The sequence below is a fragment of the Benincasa hispida genome, chromosome 11 (genome assembly GCF_027475165.1).
Source record: "Benincasa hispida cultivar pf3 chromosome 11, pf3_genome.v1.1, whole genome shotgun sequence".
Lineage (NCBI taxonomy): Eukaryota > Viridiplantae > Streptophyta > Magnoliopsida > Cucurbitales > Cucurbitaceae > Benincasa > Benincasa hispida.
Genome location: NC_143488.1, coordinates 62,688,270 through 62,707,555, shown reverse-complemented (window position 1 = coordinate 62,707,555; position 19,286 = coordinate 62,688,270). Strand labels below are relative to the sequence as shown.

At 36.9% G+C, this 19,286-nt stretch overlaps 1 pseudogene; it reads left to right on the top strand.

The window, feature by feature from the left end:
- The window catches only part of LOC150032796 (uncharacterized), a 53,790-nt pseudogene that overhangs the window by 20,394 nt on the left and 14,110 nt on the right, over positions 1 to 19,286 (top strand).

The following is a 19,286-nucleotide window of genomic DNA, read 5'->3' as shown; positions in this document are numbered from 1 at the left end:
ATTTAACTTTCCAGAGTAAGTGTTACTTGTGGGCAAACTTAAATAGTCACTTAGTAAAAATAATTAGCCGTATTTTTCTAAGTAAATTAAACCCTAGGTTGTTAAAATACTCAGTGGGAGGAAAAGATATATATGATATGTCAATTCCACTCACGTTTCTCCCTTAATGTTCACACCGTGAGAATGCTTGGCCTCGTGGTGCCCTGGGAGCTTCCCCCTTTGGATGGTGTTTGCATGGGTCAATATCAAGGTTAATGGAGAGAGTATTTATACTAAGTGGGAGAAGGATGTATGTTAGCATGTCTTGCAGTCTCTTTCATTGGTTTGCATCATGAGACATTCTTGCACGACCTCGTGGAACCTGGGAGCATCCCCCTTCGGATGGTTTGTGTAGTTAGTCAATATCACGGCAAATCTAGAAATGGATAGGGTCACTCTGGTTTGTGCAGTTAGTCAATATCACGGCAAACTCCAGAAATAGAACCCTGTTGGACATGGTTTGATCTACGATGAGTTATGCTCATCTTCCAGCCTCGTTTTGGGGTTATGCAGTTGATACTGCAGTTTACATTTTGAACAATGTTCCCTAAAAGAGTGTTTCTGAACCACTTTTTGAGTTATGAAGAGGCCATAAAGATAGTTTACACCACTTCAGGATTTGGGGATGTCCAACCCACGTGCTTGTGGCTAGCCCTAAACAGTTGGAACCTCATTCGAAAGTATGCCTATTTGTAGGTTACCCCAAAGAAACGAGAGGTGGATATTTCTACGATTCAAGTGAAAATAAGGTGTTTGTATCGCCAAATGCTACCTTCTTGGAAGAAAACCACATGAGGGATTATAAGCCACGAAGTAAACTTGTTTTAAATGAGATTTCTAATGAGACTGCTGAGACTTCAACAAGAGTTATTGACCAGGCTGATAAATCAACAAGAGTTGTTGATGTCAGTTCATAGTCAACCATCTCAAAAGTTGAGATTGCCTCGACGTAGTGGGAGGGTTGTGAAACCACCTTTATGCTACATGGGTTTAACAGAAGCCTAAAACATCATATCTGATGATGGAGTTGAGGATCCATTTTCTTATAAGCAAACAATGGAAGATGTTGACAAAGATGAATGAATTAAAGCCATGAATCAAGAAATGGAGCCTATGTACTTCAATTATATCTGGGAGCTTGTAGATCAACCTGACGGGGGTAAAACCTATAAGTTGTAAATGGGTATACAAGAGAAAAAGAGATGTAGATGGAAAGGTACAAACCTTTATGAAGGAATTCTTAATATAGAGAACCAATGAGTGGAAGCGGATCGTTCCAAATCCCATTGTGAAAGAACATCAAAAATTACAATCTGACACAGAATAGCTATGCACCAAGTCTAAACTACAACATGCTATAAAGGAAAATACAAAAGATCGAGTCGACAATACCTTTGAAGAACCTTTTCTTCACGTGTCCCTCGATCAATCAACAAAGCGTTCAACAGCACGAATGCAACACGAACAAACCAGAAAAATGCACGAACTGGTAGAACCTCGAACACAATCGAACTCGATCTTCGACCCTCGAATGGAAACTTGACACTACCACGAGGCTACCTTGGTATTCTCAGTGTGAGAATCTAAGAGGTGTGAGCTCTGTATGGATTTGGTAGAGGGAAGAAGGAACTAGACGATTGGGTAAACGATCGAGTAAGTGAGAGAAGGAAGTAGTCTATCATATAGACCTGGATACTCGATCGTTTAGCAAACGAGTCACTATTGTATATGTAAACTCAAACGGTCGTTTACTCTCTCAATCAAGCTATCGTATATCTTGATTCTTCTTGCGCGTGTAATTAGTGTTCTCTCAAAATGAAAAAATCATTTTTCATTTTATCCTACCGGTTACCATAAACTGTCCATAACCACTAAATCGGCTATTTGAGAAAATTGAAATCAATTATCATATAATTAATTTATTATAAATAAATATAATAACTAATTTATCATATTATATTTATAACCTATAGTTTTAATATCACATCTCATGCAATATATAAACCATAGTTCTTTTTCTTTTTTATGGCATTTAATATAAATCATATTTATATTAATTCCTCCAATTAACGTATCTAATACATCAAATCAATTATATCATATATAATTGAACTAATTTAATTATATCATATATTATCAAATTCCCTCTTGTTAATTTGAACACTTCAAACTAACCCAAAAACTGATTCTCAACATGAATCCATTGAGCTACCAAGGGGACCTTATGGTTCTATAGCTTGAAGCTCCAATGGTATGTGAATAACTGACTAAACTCTTTAATCACGATATTCACCATCCGTTAACTGTCAGCACTCCACTAAAGACCGATAGCTGCACTCTTCGCACTACAAATATATTTATGTGTCCATTAGATATAACCAATCAATAGTACCTTTCACAATCGTTCGTAAGTACAGATGTGCCAATTTACCATTTTCCCCATAGTTACATCTAACTCCTTAAGTACCACTACTTCCTCTAATGAACAACACATCATAGTCTCACTATGAGTAAACTCTTCTGGGGCCAAGAGAAGGTGTGGCGCTACATTGTTCAAGCACCAGAATCAGCCCTTATGGGAGTAATTTATCTACTTACCCCTACTCTAGGGAAGGAATGAATGTCTATTGTATAGACGATGCCCAATCATTTAACAAATGTTATGCAATCATTTAGCAAAAGCTGCACAATCATTTACCTAATGGCTAGTTGAGTGAACTATCGTATAGTGTCACTCCATGATCATATAGTCTCTTCTTCAACTATCGTTTAGTAAATCTAATTCACTGGACAGCCACCGTGAGTAATTTTTCGAGAATAGAAACTCTCAATTAAATTCCTTTGAATTTAGGAAAACCATTTTTCTTTTTATCTCACAGTTACCATGAAACCACCAATAACCTCCCACTCAATTGGTTATTAGAGAAAAAGAGATAATTATCCAATAATTAATATTATTATAAATATATATATGATAACCAACTTACCATAGTATATTTATAACCTATAGTTTTAATATTTCATCTCATGAAACATATAAACCATAGCTCTTTTTCTATTTTATGGTACTTAATGTAAATCTCATTTATATTAATCCTCCACTTGATGTATCTCATACATTACATCAATCATATCATATATAATCGAATTACCTCTTGTCAATTTGAATATTTCAAATCAACACCAAGAACTGATCTCAACTTGAATCCATTGAGCTACCAAGTGGACCTTATGAACCTGTAACTCGAAGCTCCAACGGTACGTGAATAACTGACTAAACTCTTTAGTCACAGGATCCACCATCCGTTAACTACCTGGCACTCCACTAAAGACCGACAGTTGAACTCTCTTTACTATAGGTATATTATGTGTCCATATCAACCAATCAACAATATGATAACCCTTCACAGATCGCTCGTAAGTATAGCTAGGACAATAACCATTATGCCCCTATAGTTACATCTAACTCCTTAAGTACCACTGATCCCTCTAATGAACATAAGTCATAGTCCTACTATGACCGAGTCCTCTCTTCCAACAAGAAGTTGTGGCCACTATGTTCAAGCCCCAGAATCAGCCTTTGAGGGAGCAATCTATCTACTTACCACTGCTTCAGGGAAGGAGTGAATTCCATCTTGTGTAACTAAGTTCCCAGTTCCCAAATTAGACAAATCCCCAAAAAGGTAGACATTTTGAGTTGGCAATCTAGCAACTCTCAACCATACTAATCAAAGGACCGCCCTCAAAGGTAGGAGTTCCCAAATCACTCAGGATTGAGGTCATGTCACCTACAGTCATTTAGGTGAGATGTTAGTCGTAGGTGAGATGTAAGTTCAGTATCAATGCATTATATACAGAGACGATTCATCTCATGGTCCGGTCTTATACAAACCCTTTGTATAGGACACCCTCGCTCGCATGTTTCTACATGAATGGTTAGAATCTACCATCTATAGTAGTTTACAACACTTACAAACCTCTACAATGTAGGCCGTATCCGTAGTGTCACCAAGATCAAGTATCCCTCCTTAATCCTTATACTACAAACCTATTTAGGTTATCACTTAAGGCATGATCCACTTGTAAATCTCATATACATGCTTAAGTTTAGATACAATAACCATGGAGCTTTGTTTATTAGATATGAGTAAATGCCAGAAAAATAACTCTTATTTTATTCATAACAATGTGTACATATTACAAACTACAAGACTCCGGGAGAACTAGGACACCAATCCCAACAAAATGGACGTCAAGACTACCTTTTTGAATGGTAATCTTAAGGAGACCATCTACATGGTTCGGCCAGAAGGATCTATTGAACAAGATCAAGAGCAAAAGATTTGCAAGCTTAATCAGTCCATTTATAGACTGAAATAAGCATCTAGATCTTGAAATATAAAATTGACTGCGATCAAATCTTATGGCTTTGATCATAATGTTTATGAGCCTTGTGTTTACAAGAAAATCATCAACAGCTCGGTAGCTTTCCTTGTGCTGTATGTGGATGATATCCTACTCATTGGGAATGATGTAGGTTTTCTGATCGATGTTAAGAGCTGGCTAGCCACCCAATTCAAAATGAAAGATTTGGGAGAGGTGTAGTTTGCTCTACTGATCCAAGTCAAAAGGAATCTTTGGCCTTCTCTCAGGCATTGTACATTAACAAAATGTTTGTCATGATGAAAAATTAGCCGTCAAAGACTTGATGCTAAAATTATGTGGACGCAATATACGATGCATGTCTTAAGGTATGCATTGATACTCATGCGTTGGTGGTCATGTATTGGAGTGAACTATGCGTTAACGAATGTTATGCGATGACCATGCGTTACCGTCACAAGTTTTCTTGCGCTCACGCCATGTATAACGTGAACACAAGTTTCTCAGGTGATCCGAGGTCGAACTCAGGGACTTGTAATTAAATGTTATGCAATGGATAAATAAAAGAATGATGAGGGAGGGGGAGTTAAGCTACCACCTACTCCTACTCCTAACTAACAGACAACGCAATGAGAAGTATGAATGAGAGGTAGAGATACAACAACTGTTGACGTGAAGTAAATTGATGGAAAATAGATAAAATGTGAGGATGTCTTCATCACAACCCTTAAGATTGGCCGCAAGGGCAACCTTAGCCAATGCAAGCTATGCAATAATTCTACACACACTTGAGCCTAACTCTAGGATGTATGCGATGTGTATGCGAAATGTCGGGATGACCGCATACCGCCACCATATCCTACTTCTTGGACGCATGCAATATCCTCTCCGTCGGGTGCATACGCTGTGTAATAGCAAACGGAGCTTATCCTAAGTTCCCCATTCTTGCTTATGCATTCCAATCCGCTGTCTCGAGTCTTAGATTTGGTTTTTAGACTACTCTTCCAAGTATGCCTAAATGATGAATGATGCACTCATAAGACAATAAACTTGGCTGACGTAAGATTATTCCTATCTCTAGTGAATACTTCCTTACAAGTTAGTTGTTGCTGACTTTACTCATAGACAAGCGTTGCATCTGCCTATAGACAGGCATCTACAGCTTCATACTAAGCAAATAAGGTTTTCTCACACAACGCACACCTTCCATTGGTTTCCTACATGCTTCATATCTCTAATCCACAACTTCATACTAAGCAAATAAGGTTTGCTACACACTCGCATAACGTATTCAAGTATATGTGATATAGTAGTTGGTTTTCAGTTTAGAGATAACTTTAATATTTAAATGTGATTTAAATATCAATAATATGAATACGTTCATATTCGAAAGCTCGGAAATAATGGAATTGGTCAAAGATGTAAAAAGTCAAAGAGTTGACTTTTGAATTTGAAAAGTCAAACTTTGACCAACCTTATATTCAAATGTGATTTGAATTTCGAGAAAATGAATGCGGATTCATGCTCGGGAAGTCAAAATTAGTCAACACAGGAAAAATCATAAAAAGTCAAAATGTTGATTTTTTTGTCAAAGTTTGACTTTGACCAAATGACTATTTTGCCCTTTGACTAAAGTTAGTGGAAAATCCAAACTTTTGTTGAATATTCCCACTAACAAAATAGTGAGCTAGGTGTTGGCTTATAGTGGAGACATTAAGCCAGGTGTTGGGTTTTTATGGATTTGTTTCATGCAATTGTTGCATGACTTTTTTCTATAAATTGGGCTTTCAATTATGGATGAAAGACTTTTGGCCATTTTTCCAAAATTGTTTTCTAAATTTGGGCCGGAAAAATCACTACTTTGTGAAAAAAAGAAAAACCCAAACCTAACCTAAGATTCATTCTTATTTTCCATCTCTCTCTCTCTCTCTCTGTTTTCTTCATACATCAGGTCCCACAACTCGGTTCTGAGTCCAGAGGATAGTAGGTCAACTTTTATGGTGATTCGGAGAGTTGGGGTCAAGGTTTAATGACGAAAAGCATTTTTCGGGAGCTACAAAGGTTGTATCCCTTTTAATTTACTGTTTTTTCCTCTTTTTTGCATGTTAAATTAAAAACAATTAGAGTGTAATTAGATCCTTATTCAGCTGCGTATGTCTCATGTTCCATCATGTGGTATCAGAGTATGCTTTAATTACGCTCAATTGCTTTTGGTGTGTTTTTTCCCTTTCTATTTAAGTGTTGAATGAAATATGGACTAAAGTGGATTTATTATGATTTTGACATTATTTTTCTTTAAATTTCTTGTGGAAATTTGTAATTGCTCATATGTTTATGAACATTAATGTGTGTAAAAAGGTCTGTAAATTTGTTAGAGTCATTAGACTTGAAATTAGGCTGTAATTTCTTGATTCCGGGAGAGAGGACAACAGCAAAGTTGAAGAATTTTTTTATCACAGACCCGAATTTGGCCACCAGACCCGAGACAAGCTCCTAGACCCGACCTGAATTTCTCGCACGTGCGTCTGACTTCGCACGCCTGCCTTGCCCGAGATCTGACCTGGTTTTGAGCAACTCATGGCTCCAGCTGTCGACGAGCGCTCCAACCTGTTCCACAATCCGTCCGCTTCGAAGCAGCCTCGCCCGTGCGCCCACTCCGCTCGCGACCCGCGCGCCATGTGCTGACCTGGTTTGCTGCGCGCCCGCGATTTTCATCGACCCGACCTACCCCGTACCTTCGTTGACTGTGCCAGGCTTTGTTGACCAGCCTGTCCAAACGGTCTAAATCGGTTTGTTTGACCTGGTTGAGCCAGTTTGACCGGTTCAACTTGGTTTTTGGAGTTTTTGGGCCGGTTCGAGTGGTTTCTGAGCAATTCCAGATGGTTCAAAGTGTTTGAAGCCGGTTCTGGGAAGCTGGTTGCTGATTTGTTTAATAAATTAGCTATTTGTTTGTTTTTAATGCCAAAATCGGTCCACTTTAGTGTTGTTTACCTATTATGTATGTGATGTATAATGTTGTTTGATTATGTGTGCATATAGTATGCCATATAGTTTTAAAACCCCAACATAGGAAAAGCATGTGACATGCATTTGTTATATCTTATAAGTATTATAAAATATATACTATGCATGCTTAGTTTTAATATAAGTATTATATTAAAGCATGTTTGATTGAAGGAAGCATGTTATAGATGAATGTTCTAGGGTTATAATTGTTATAATTTATTTTATAATTATTATAAAATAACCTAGACTTCTAAAATCTATAAAAAAGATAAGATGCATGCTCATTTAGGGTTAACCATCGAGCAATCCTAATTTTCATGAAAATAGGTCGATATCTTGTAAAACTGAAGTTACAAAAAAACTCACCCGATAAGATCTTAGCAAAAAGTCAGATAAGATGACTAAGGTTGAAGGTTTTTAAGTTGACGGTTCATGAGACACCTACTACCTGGAGATCAAGCCGGCGTCTGAGTTAGGTTAAACTGGTTTTATGAGCATGCGTGAGCGATGTGAGGTAATAAAATTTGTTTATCACCTAGACATCATATGTTAAAAATCCAGTATAAAAGTTATACTTGGATGGATCACCTAGACTTAGGATGTTTAGTTAACCGAAATGTATCGCTAAGTATTTTATACCCTAACTGTCTAGAACACTTCAGCTGAAGAGAAGTAATGTACTTTTAGCTCTAGCATCCCTAAGAGTTCACACTGTGAGATTCATGCTTGGCTTTGGGCCACCCTGGGAGCGAACTCTATTCGGAGAGTGTTTGCATGAGTCTATACTAAGGTGAATAGGGGAAGTTGTTCATAGTAAGTGGGAGAAGGAAGTGTGTCAGCACATCCTACGGTCTCTTCCGTTAGGTCGCACAATGAGATTCCTATAATGCGCCTGCATGTCTGCCCTAGAGCGACCTAACCAATCGGAGGGTTGTATTATAGGATTCAGAACTCCGCGAACTCTAGAAATTGATAGGGTCTCTCAGGTCTGTTTTCATTCTTGTCTTTTCAACTTCGGGAGCATAATGATTCCGATCTTTGAGGTTTGAAAATGGAGGGTCACACTTACGAGAATTACTAAGTGTTAGTAAATTCTTGACCAAAGTAACGATAACTGAGTTACTATAGGAATAAGAGTTATTCTGGTGATAGTATTTAGTCAAGATATTCTTGGTTCAACGGAGGAATAGTCGATCACCACTCGATGGAGGTTATTCTAGACCATTGAAATATCGTTGCAAAATATAATAATGAATGGTACATTATTAGTTTTTTTTTTTTTCTAAAGTTGATTGGATTTAAAAGATTAATGTTTTTTTTACTAAAATGATATGTCTTTTTCAATAATTCAACTCTTAGCTTCCGAGAAACTAAATGATGACAACTACTCAACATGGAAAACAAATTTGAATTCAACACAAGTAATAGATAACCTAAGATTTGTCTTAACTGAGGAATGTCCTCAGGCCCCTGCCTCGAATGAAGCACAAGGTAAATATGATTTACTAGTTGCTGAAACATGTTTAGTGGAGTATGATACCTCAACCTGGATATTGGATTCAGGAGCCACTAATCATATTTGCTTCTCTTTCCAGGAAACTAGTTCCAAGAAAAAGCTTGAAGAAGGAGAGATCACCATTAAGGTTGGAACATGAGAGGTTGTCTCGGCCGAAGCAGTGGGAGACTTGAAGTTGTTTTTCAACAATAGATATATCATACTTAAAGATGTTTTGTATGCTCCTAAAATGAGACAGAATTTAATATCTATCACATGTATATTAGAAGAAATGTATAAAATATCTTTTGAAGTTAATGAAGCGTTCATTTTCAGAAAATGTATTCAAATTTATTCTGTTATACTTGAAAACAACTTATATAAGTTAAGACCAACTAAAGCAAAAATTGTCTTAAAAACTGAGATGTTTATAACAGCCGAAACTCAGAATAAATGACAAAAAGTTTCTTCTAATGCCTATCTATGGCACTTAAGACTTGGCCACATAAATCTCAAAAGGATTGAGAGATTGGTTAAGAATGGACTCCTAGATCAATTAGAAGAAAATTCTTTACCTCCATATGAGTCTTGTCTTGAGGGAAAAATGAATAAGAGATCTTTTATTGGAAGAGGTCTCAGAGCCACAATACCCTTAGAGCTCGTACATTCGGACCTCTGTGGACCGATGAATGTCAAAGCTCGAGGTGGGTATGAATATTTCATCAGTTTTATTGATGATTATTCAAGGTATGGTCATATTTATCTATTGCATCAAAAGTCTGATTCTTTTGAAAAGTTCAAAGAATATAAGGCTGAGGTTGAAAACCAGTTAAGTAAAAAAATTAGGACACTACGATCAGATCAAGGTGAGGAGTACATGGACTTAAGATTCCAGGACCATATGATAGAACACAGAATCAAGTCACAACTCTCTGCATCTAATATGCCTCAGCACAACGGTGTATCTGAAAGAAGAAACAGACCTTGTTGGACATGGTTCACTCAATGATGAGCTTTGCTGAGTTACCTGATTCCTTTTGGGGACATGTATTAGAGACTGCTATCTATATTTTGAATAACGTTCCCTCTAAAAAGTGTTTCAAAAACACCTTATGAGATATGAAAAGGGCATAAAGGCAGTTTACATCACTTTAGGATTTAGGGATGCCCAACATACGTGTTGGTGCAAAATCCTAAAAAATTGGAACGTCGTTCAAAACTATGCCTACTTGTAGGTTATCCAAAAGAAACAAAAGAGGGTTTATTTTACAATCCTCAAGAGAATAAGGTATTTGTATCGACAAATGCCACAATTTTAGAGGAAGACCATATAAGAAGTCATCAACCTCGTAATAGACTAGTATTGAATGAAATTTCCAAAAATGCTACAGATAGAGCTAGTTCATCTACTAAAGTAGTAGATAAAACTAGTACATCTGGTTAGTCACATCCTTCTCAAGAGTTGAGAATGCCTCGACGTAGTGGGAGGGTTGTTCATTAGCCTGACCGTTACTTGAGTTTAACAGAAACACAAGTCGTCATACCTGATGACGACATAGAAGATCCATCAACCTATAAACAAGCGATAAAAGATGTGGACTGTGATCAGTGGGTCAAAGCAATAGACCTCAAAATGGAGTCTATGTACTTCAATTCTGTCTGAAAACTTATAGATCAACCAAATGATGTAAAACCAATTGGTTGTAAGTGGATCTACAAGAGAAAACAAGACCAAGCCGGCAAAGTACAAACTTTTAAGGCTCGACTTGTAGCAAAGGGTTATACTCAGAGAGAGGGAGTGGACTATGAAGAAACTTTCTCTCCCGTTGCCATGCTTAAGTCGATTAGAATACTCTTATCCATTACCACTTTTTATGACTATGAAATTTGGAAGATGGATGTCAAGACAGCCTTTCTAAACGGCGATCTTGAAAAGAGTATCTATATGGCTCAACCAGAGGGGTTTATGACACAGGGTCAAGAACAAAAGGTTTGTAAGCTTCAAAAATCCATTTATGGATTGAAACAAGCTTCTAGATCTTGGAATATAAGATTTCATACTGCGATCAAATCTTATGGCTTTGTACAGAATGTTGACGAGCCTTATGTTTACAAGAAGATCGTCAATTCTACTATAGCGTTCTTAGTTTTATATGTTGACAATATTGTACTCATTGGGAATGAAGTAGGTTTCCTAACTGACATCAAGAAATGGTTAGCAATGTAGTTCTAAATGAAAGATTTAGGAAATGCGCAGTATGTTCTAGGGATTCAGATTATTCGGAACCGCAAGAACAGAACATTAGCCATGTCTCAAGCAACTTATATAGACAAAATGTTGTCTCGGTATAAGATGCAAAATTCCAAAAGAGGTCTGTTACCTTACAGATATGGAATTCATTTGTCAAAGGATCAATGTCCTAAGACACCTCAAGAGGTTGAGGATATGAGACGCATTCCCTATGCTTCCGCAGTAGAGGGCCTGATGTATGCAATGTTATGTACTAGACCTGACATATGCTACACAGTAGGGATAGTCAGTAGGTATCAGTCTAATCCTAGATATGATTATTGGACTGCCATTAAAAATATCCTCAAGTATCTTAGGAGAACGAGGAACTACATGCTTGTGTATGGTACTAAGGATTTGATCCTTACTAGATACACTGACTCTGATTTTCAAACCAATAAAGATGCAAGAAAATCTACATCGGGATCAGTGTTCATTCTGAATGGAGGAGTAGTGGTGTGGAAAAGTGTGAAGCAAAATTGTATTGCGGACTCCACAATGGAAGCTGAATATGTAGCTGCTTGTGAAGCAACAAAGGAAGCAGTATGGTTGAGGAAACTCTTGACAGATTTGAAAGTCATTCCAAATATGTGTCTGCCTATCACCCTATATTGTGATAATAGTGGTGCAGTTGCAAATTCAAAAGAACCAAGAAGCCACAAGCGTGACAAGCATATTGAGCGCAAATACCATCCGATCCGGGAAATTGTACATCGTGGAGACGTTGTAGTAACCCAGATATCTTCTGAGAAAAAACATTGGTGATCCTTTTACAAAGGCCCTCACGGCTAAAGTGTTTGAAGGTCACCTATAGAGTATAGGTCTACGAAGTTTGTAAACTAGGACAAGTGGGAGGACTTTTGGGTATATGCCCTAGTTTATTGTATTCATATGTTTATTGTACTCATATATTTCTCACTTAAATTCAACATTGTGATACTTCACTAGGAGTTTTAGTCCAAGTGGGAGTTTGTTGTATTTTATGTCCTAAAACTCATAGCTTGTAAATTAATAAACATATTCTGTTTTGTTTTTCGATAAAGTTGTTATTGAAATTGTTATCTTGAATCCAATAAACTAAGGTCCTGAGGCTATTTAATGTAGTTTGAACTTTATGTAGTGACATAAAGGTGGATCAAGTTCAAATATATAACCAAAATGGTCTATAGTATATGAATAATGTTGGGCGCCTTGTTCTGGGGACACTTGGATGCGGCCCACTTTATAGTTAGTACAAACAATGTGATCCTGAATCGTTCATATAGAGATATGTGAGTAGGGGCATCCTATTAAATGAGTTTGCATAAGACTGAACCATGAAATAGTCACTTTTTATATTCTAAATGTCGTTTTATGTATAAAACTGACTATTTCATTAATTGATGACCTAGGTAACTTAATCTTAATCCTGACCAAACTATGAACTCCTGTTCACTTGGGATTATCCTTAGATCTGCATAGGTGAGGGAAACTCATTATCGCTGGCCCAATAAGCCTCCCATTTTAGGGGTAAAATCAGGTGGATAGCTGGGAACATAGGGTGCAAGACGGAATTCACTCCTACCCGTTATAGGAATAGTAGATAGGTTGTTCCCTTTAGTACTGAATCCAGGTCTTGAACAAGGGGCCCCACCCTCTCCTTGGCCCGAGAGGGGTTCGGTTTATAGGTTCGACCTTAAACAAATTGTTCATTAGAGAATCAGTGGAACTTAAGGAACAAGATGTAGTCTTAGGGGTAAAACGGTTTTTATGATCCAGTCGTGATTACGAACAACCTGTGAAGGATTAGCTTACTAATCATGGTTATATCAAATGTACACATATATCTATAATGAGGGGAGTGCAACTACAGAACTATAGTGGAATGATCCATTAGTTAACGAATGTTGATTAGCTCCGTCTAAAGAGTTTGGCCAGCTAATCTCGGATCGTTGGAGCCCATGATCTATAGGTCCATTAAGTTCCCCTTCTAGCTCATATGGAATAAACTTAGAACAGTATGGTAAAATGATTCGAGTTGTTCGAATTAGGTGAAGAGAGAGAAACCGACAAGTATATGTGATATAGTAGTCGGTTTTCAGTTTAGAGATACAACTTTAATATTTAAATGTGATTTAAATATCAAGAATATGAATACGTTCATATTCGGAAACTCGAAAATAATGGAAATGGTCAAAGATGTAAAAAGTCAAAGAGTTGACTTTTGACTTTGAAAAGTCAAACTTTGACTGACCTTATATTCAAATATGATTTGAATTTTGAGAAAATGAATGTGGATTCATGCTCGGGAGATCAAAATTAGTCAACACGGAAAAAATCATAAAAAGTCAAAATGTTGACTTTTTTGTCAAAGTTTGACTTTGACCAAATGACTATGTTGCCCTTTGACCAAAGTTAGTGGGAAATCCAAACTTCTGTTGGATAATTTCACTAACAAAATAGTGGGCTAGGTGTTGGCTTATAGTGGAGACATTAAGCCCACTAAGATAGTGGATTATAGGTGTTGGGTTTTTATGGATTTGTTTCATGTAATTGTTGCATGACTTTTTTCTATAAATTGGGCTTTCAATTATGGATGAAAGACTTTTGGCCATTTTTCCAAAAAAATTTTCTAAATTTGGGCTGGAAAAATCACTACTTTGTGAAAAAAGAAAAACCCAAACCTAACTCAAGATTCATTCTTATTTTCCATCTTTTCTCTCTCTCGGTTTTCTTCATCCATCGAGTCCCACAACCCGGTTCTGAGTCCAGAGGATAGTAGGTCAACTCTAGTGGTGGTTCGGAAGAGTTTGGGTCGAGATTCAACGAGGAAAAGCATTTTTCGGTAGCTACAAAAATTGTACCCTACCCTTTTAATTTACTGTTTTTTCCTCTTTTTTGCATGCTAATTTCCTTTAAATTAAAAGCAATTAGAGTGTAATTAGATCCTTATTCCGTTGCGTATGTCTCGTGTTCCATCAGGTCAATGCTCACTCTAAATGGAGGAGGCTATAGTATGATGAAGCATCAAGCAAGGATGCATCGCGGACTCCATTATGTCTTTGTCAAAGAGTTTATATACGATCGAACCATAAAATGATTAGTCACTTTATATAACATCGTTGATAATAGAGACTTACATTTCACTAGGATAACCATAGGTGACATGACCTGAATCCTGAGTGAGTTGGGAACTTTTGCTCAGTAAGGCGATCCTTTGATTTTTATGGGTGAGAATGGCCAGATTGCCAACTCAACAAGCCTACCATTTTAGGGATTCGTCTGATTGGTGTGTTGAGAACTCAGCTTCACAAGACGAAATTCACTCATTCCCTGATGCGGGAGTAAGTACATAAATTGCTCTCTTAAGGGCGAATTCTAGGTCTTGAACATAATGGTCACACCCTTTCTTGAGAAAAGAGGACTCAGTCATAGTGGGTCTATGACTTATTGTTCATTAGAGAAATCAATGGTACTTTAGGAGTTAGATGTAACTACTAGGGCAAAACGGTAAATTAGCCCAGATGTACTTACAAGCGATTTGTGAAGGGTCATCGCACTATTGATTAGTTATATCCACTGGACATAGAAATATATCTTTAGTGCGAGGAGTGCAGCTGTCAGTCTTTAGAGGAATGTCTGACAGTTAATAGATGGTGGATATCGTGATTAAAGAGTTTAGTCAGTTATTCACGTACCGTTGGAGCTTCAAGCTACAGGTCTATAAGGTCCCCTTGGTAGCTCAATGGATTCAAGTTGAGAATCAGAATTTTGGTTAGTTTGAAGTGTTCAAATTAACAAGAGGAATTTGATTATATATGATATAATTAAATTGATTAAATTGATATAATTTATGTTATGTATTTGATACATATTTGATTGGAGGAATTAATATAAATATGATTTATATTAAATTCCATAAAATAGGAAAAGAACTATGGTTTATATATTGCATATGATGCAATATTAAAACTATAGTTTATGAATATAATATAATAAGTTAATTATTGTATTTATTTATAATTGATTAATTATATGATAATTAATATTTCTTTTTCTAAATAACCAAGCTCGGTGGGTGGTTATACACGGTTTATGGTAACTGTTAGATAAAAGAAAAAATTGTTTTTCAAATCATTTAGTCGAATCGTCTCACAAAAATTAACTATCGAGTAAAAGGTGTTTTACTACACGATAGCTTAACAGAGTCTAACGATCGAGTATCAAGTTTATATGATAGACTTCTTCCTCTATGCGATTAAGTATCAAGTCTATACGATAGACTTCTTCCTCTATACGATTGTTCATCACTTACTCAATCGCATACTCGATCATTTACTTCCTCCATTCTTCTATCCAAAATCATACAGAGCCCACAACTCCTGGATTCTCAATCCGAGAATACCAAGGTAATCTTTGTTGGGATTGGTGTCCTAATTCTCCCGGAGTCTCATTGTTTTTTAAAGATATACATTGTTTGATGAATAAAATAAATGTTATTTAATTCTGGCATTTACTCATATCCAATAAACAAAGCTCCATGGTTGTCTTATGTAAGCTTAAGCATGTATATGTGATATACAAGTGGATCATGCCTTAAGTGACAACCTAAATAGGTATGTAGTATAAGGATTAAGGTGGGATACCTGATCTTGGTGACACTATGGATACGGCCCGCTTTGTAGAGCTTTGCAAGTGTTGTAAACTACTACAGATGGTAGATCTTAACCATTCATGTGGAGACATGCGAGTGGGGGTGTCCTATAAAAAGAGTTTGTATAAGTCGTGGACCACGAAATGACTAAACTTTGTATATAATGTCGTTGATACTAGAGACTTACATCTCACCTAAACGACCATAGGTGACATGACCTCAATCTTGAGTGTTCTGGGAACTCCTGTCTTTGAGGGCAGTCCTTTGATTAGTATGGGTGAGAGTGTCCAGATTGCCAACTAAACATGCCTACCTTTTTAGCGAATTGTCTGAACTAGGAGCTGGGAACTCAATCCACAAGATGGAATTCACTTCTTTCCCGAAACAGAAATAAGTAGGGAGATTGGTCCTTTAAGGGTTGATTCTGGGGCTTGAACATAGTGGCCACACTTCTTTGGAAGGGAGGATTCAGTCATAGTAGGACTATGACTTAGGTTTATTAGAGGAATCAATGGTACTTAAGGAGTTAGATGTAACTATAGGGGCATAATGGTTATTGGTTGAGTTGTACTTACGAGCGATCTGTGAAGGGTTGTCTCACTTCTGATTGGTTAAGATGGACACATAATATATCTGTGGTAAGGAGAGTTCAGCTGTCGGCCTATAGTGGAGTGTCTGGCAATAAGCGGATAGTGGATCTCGTGACTAAAGAGTTTAGTTAGTTATTCAAGTACCATTGAAGCTTTGAGCTACAGGTCCATAAGGTTCCCTTGGTAGCTCAATGGATTCAATTGAAGATCAGTTCGTGGTGTTGATTTGAAATGTTCAAATTGACAAAAGGTATTTTGATTATATGTGATATAATCGGTATGATGTATGAGATACATCTAGTGGAGGATTAATGTAAATGAGATTACATTAAGTACCATGGAGTAGAAAAAGAACTATGGTTTATATGTTTCGTGAGATGAAATATTAAAACTATAGCTTATAATATAATATGATAAGTTGGTTATCATTTATATTTATAATAATATTAATTATTGGATAATTAAATCTTTTTCTTTAATAACTAATTGAGTAGGAGGTTATTGGTGGTTCATAGTAACGATGAGATAAAAGGAAAATTGTTTTCCTAATTTTAGTAAGTTTTGGCAAAAGTAATTTTGAGATTTCTCTTGGGAAAAAAACATCTCACGGAAGCTTGTCAAGTAAATACAGATTTACTAAACGATAGCTTGAAAAAGGTAGACGATCGTGTAATGTTTGTAGGCAACAGACACGGTACTAAGCGATGAGCTAAACGATCGCTTAGCTTTTACTAGACGATCGCTTAGCTTTTGCTAAACTATTGGGTAGATACCTATGCGATAGGTTACTGTCTTCTCCCACTTGCCAAATCGTGTACGCGATTATTCATTCCTCCTTCGTCTGCCTCATTCCAAGTCCACACAGAGCCCACCCTCTGGATTTTCACACTGAGAAAACCAAGGTACCCTTCTTGGTGGTGTCTTACTCAACTCGACACTGTCGAGGCCCTGTGGAGGCTGTTCGTGATCTTGCTAAAGTGTTTGACCAAGGCGATCGCTAAGATCGGGTGCATGGTGTACGTGCTGCAGAGCGGTCATGTGTCGAGCGTTCGAGGTTACTGAGTTCGAGCATTCGTGATCAAGAATCGGGGAGACAAGTCGACAAACGTTCGTAGTTTTTCTCCTTGTTTCTTGTTGTATCATGCTGTAATTCCTATAGATTGCATAACTGTATGTTTTATTTACGACTGTAATTTGTAATTTTCATACATGATTGTAATTTGGAATGATCTATTTTCCGCTGCTCATGGAAATCTCGAATTCGATTTCCTTCAATTGATATCAGAGCCAGGTTGTTCTGATATTCCAAATTACAACTCTGTTTTGAACTTCATTTGACAGTTGCAATGGGTTTCTACATTTGTGGTTAATTATTTTTTGCATTTGTGGTTGAGTTGATGAATGTTTCGAGTTTAACTACCTTTTAGTTAAAGCTTTCTGTAATTATAAAGTGTTAATTTGTAAAGGCCCCTGTGTTTTTGGGCATAATTGACTTTCCAATCGAGTTTGTAATTCAAAGGGTTTGAGTTAGTCGAGTCATTCGTGTTGATGCTTCGAAGCATGGAGATGCGGTTCTCAATGAAGAAGAAGACCAAGCATTTGTCGTATTATGTAGCCTCAGGTAAACGATCGTTGGGATTTAACTAAGCGATCGTTTAGATTTTTCTAGACGATCGTCTAGTACTTTCTAAACGATTTTTTAGCTAATGCTAAGCGATGGGTTAAATCGTTTACTCTACCATGTAGCGTTGGTTGTCCGATCGCGTAGGCGCTTAAGGTAGACGATCGTAGTGGGAGCATGTGATGCTCATCGTCGGTTGCCCGATCGTGTAATTAGCAAGCTTCATCACTTAGTTACTACCTACACGATCGTTCGTATAAGATACGAAGGTGCTAGTTAAGCGATCACTTAGACAATAGTGCTTCACGGTATCGTAGTCATTTAGACAATCGCGGAAGGCGGGCATTGTGTAGAGCGCGCTAAGCAATCAGTACCTCAGGCTTCATCACATAGTAAAAGGTACACGATCGTTTAGATTTTTCTGAACGATCGTGGAGTATTTGCTAAACGATCATTTAGCTCTGGGACTGTTGGTAAGCGATAGATCAAAGCATTTGTTTTATCATGTAGACGATCGCGGGGAGTTTAGTTCACAATGGTTGGAGACGCGATGCTTTATCCGAGTGGTTCAAGACCCGATTCCCCTGTTTGAACCGAAGACTCCTTGACTTTGTAATAGTTAGCTTTCCTTTTTTGGTTTTAATCTTGCAGATCCATTTACTAAGGCCCTCACGGAGTTTTGGTCCGAGTGGGAGTTTTTTGGGTATAACGTCCTAAAACTCATGGTTTGTATTATTAAACATATTGTATACATAATAAAGATGTTATTGAGATTATTTCAATAAAATTGTTATTGATATTGTAAATTGCATTGATAATTTCCTAATCTAATAAACTAATGAACCCATGGCTATAGAATGAATACTTAAACTTTGTGTAGAGACATAAAAGAGGATCAAGTTTGAGTATATAACCAAAATAATCTATACGTATATGGATAGGGCTGGGTACCTTATTCTGAGGATACTATTGGATGCAGTGTTGGGTTTTATGTTCTAAAACTCGTGGTTTGTAAATAATAAAACTTATTATGCAAATTCAATAAGTTATTATTGAATATATGAATTTCTTATTTCGTTTTAGAAATAAATCCATTAAACTAAAAGATCCATAACTATTACATGAGTACTTGAACTTTATGTTGAGATAATAAAATGGATCAGGTTCGAGTAAATAGTCAAAATAATATATAGTATATGGATAGGGTTGGGTGCCTTATTCTTGTAACG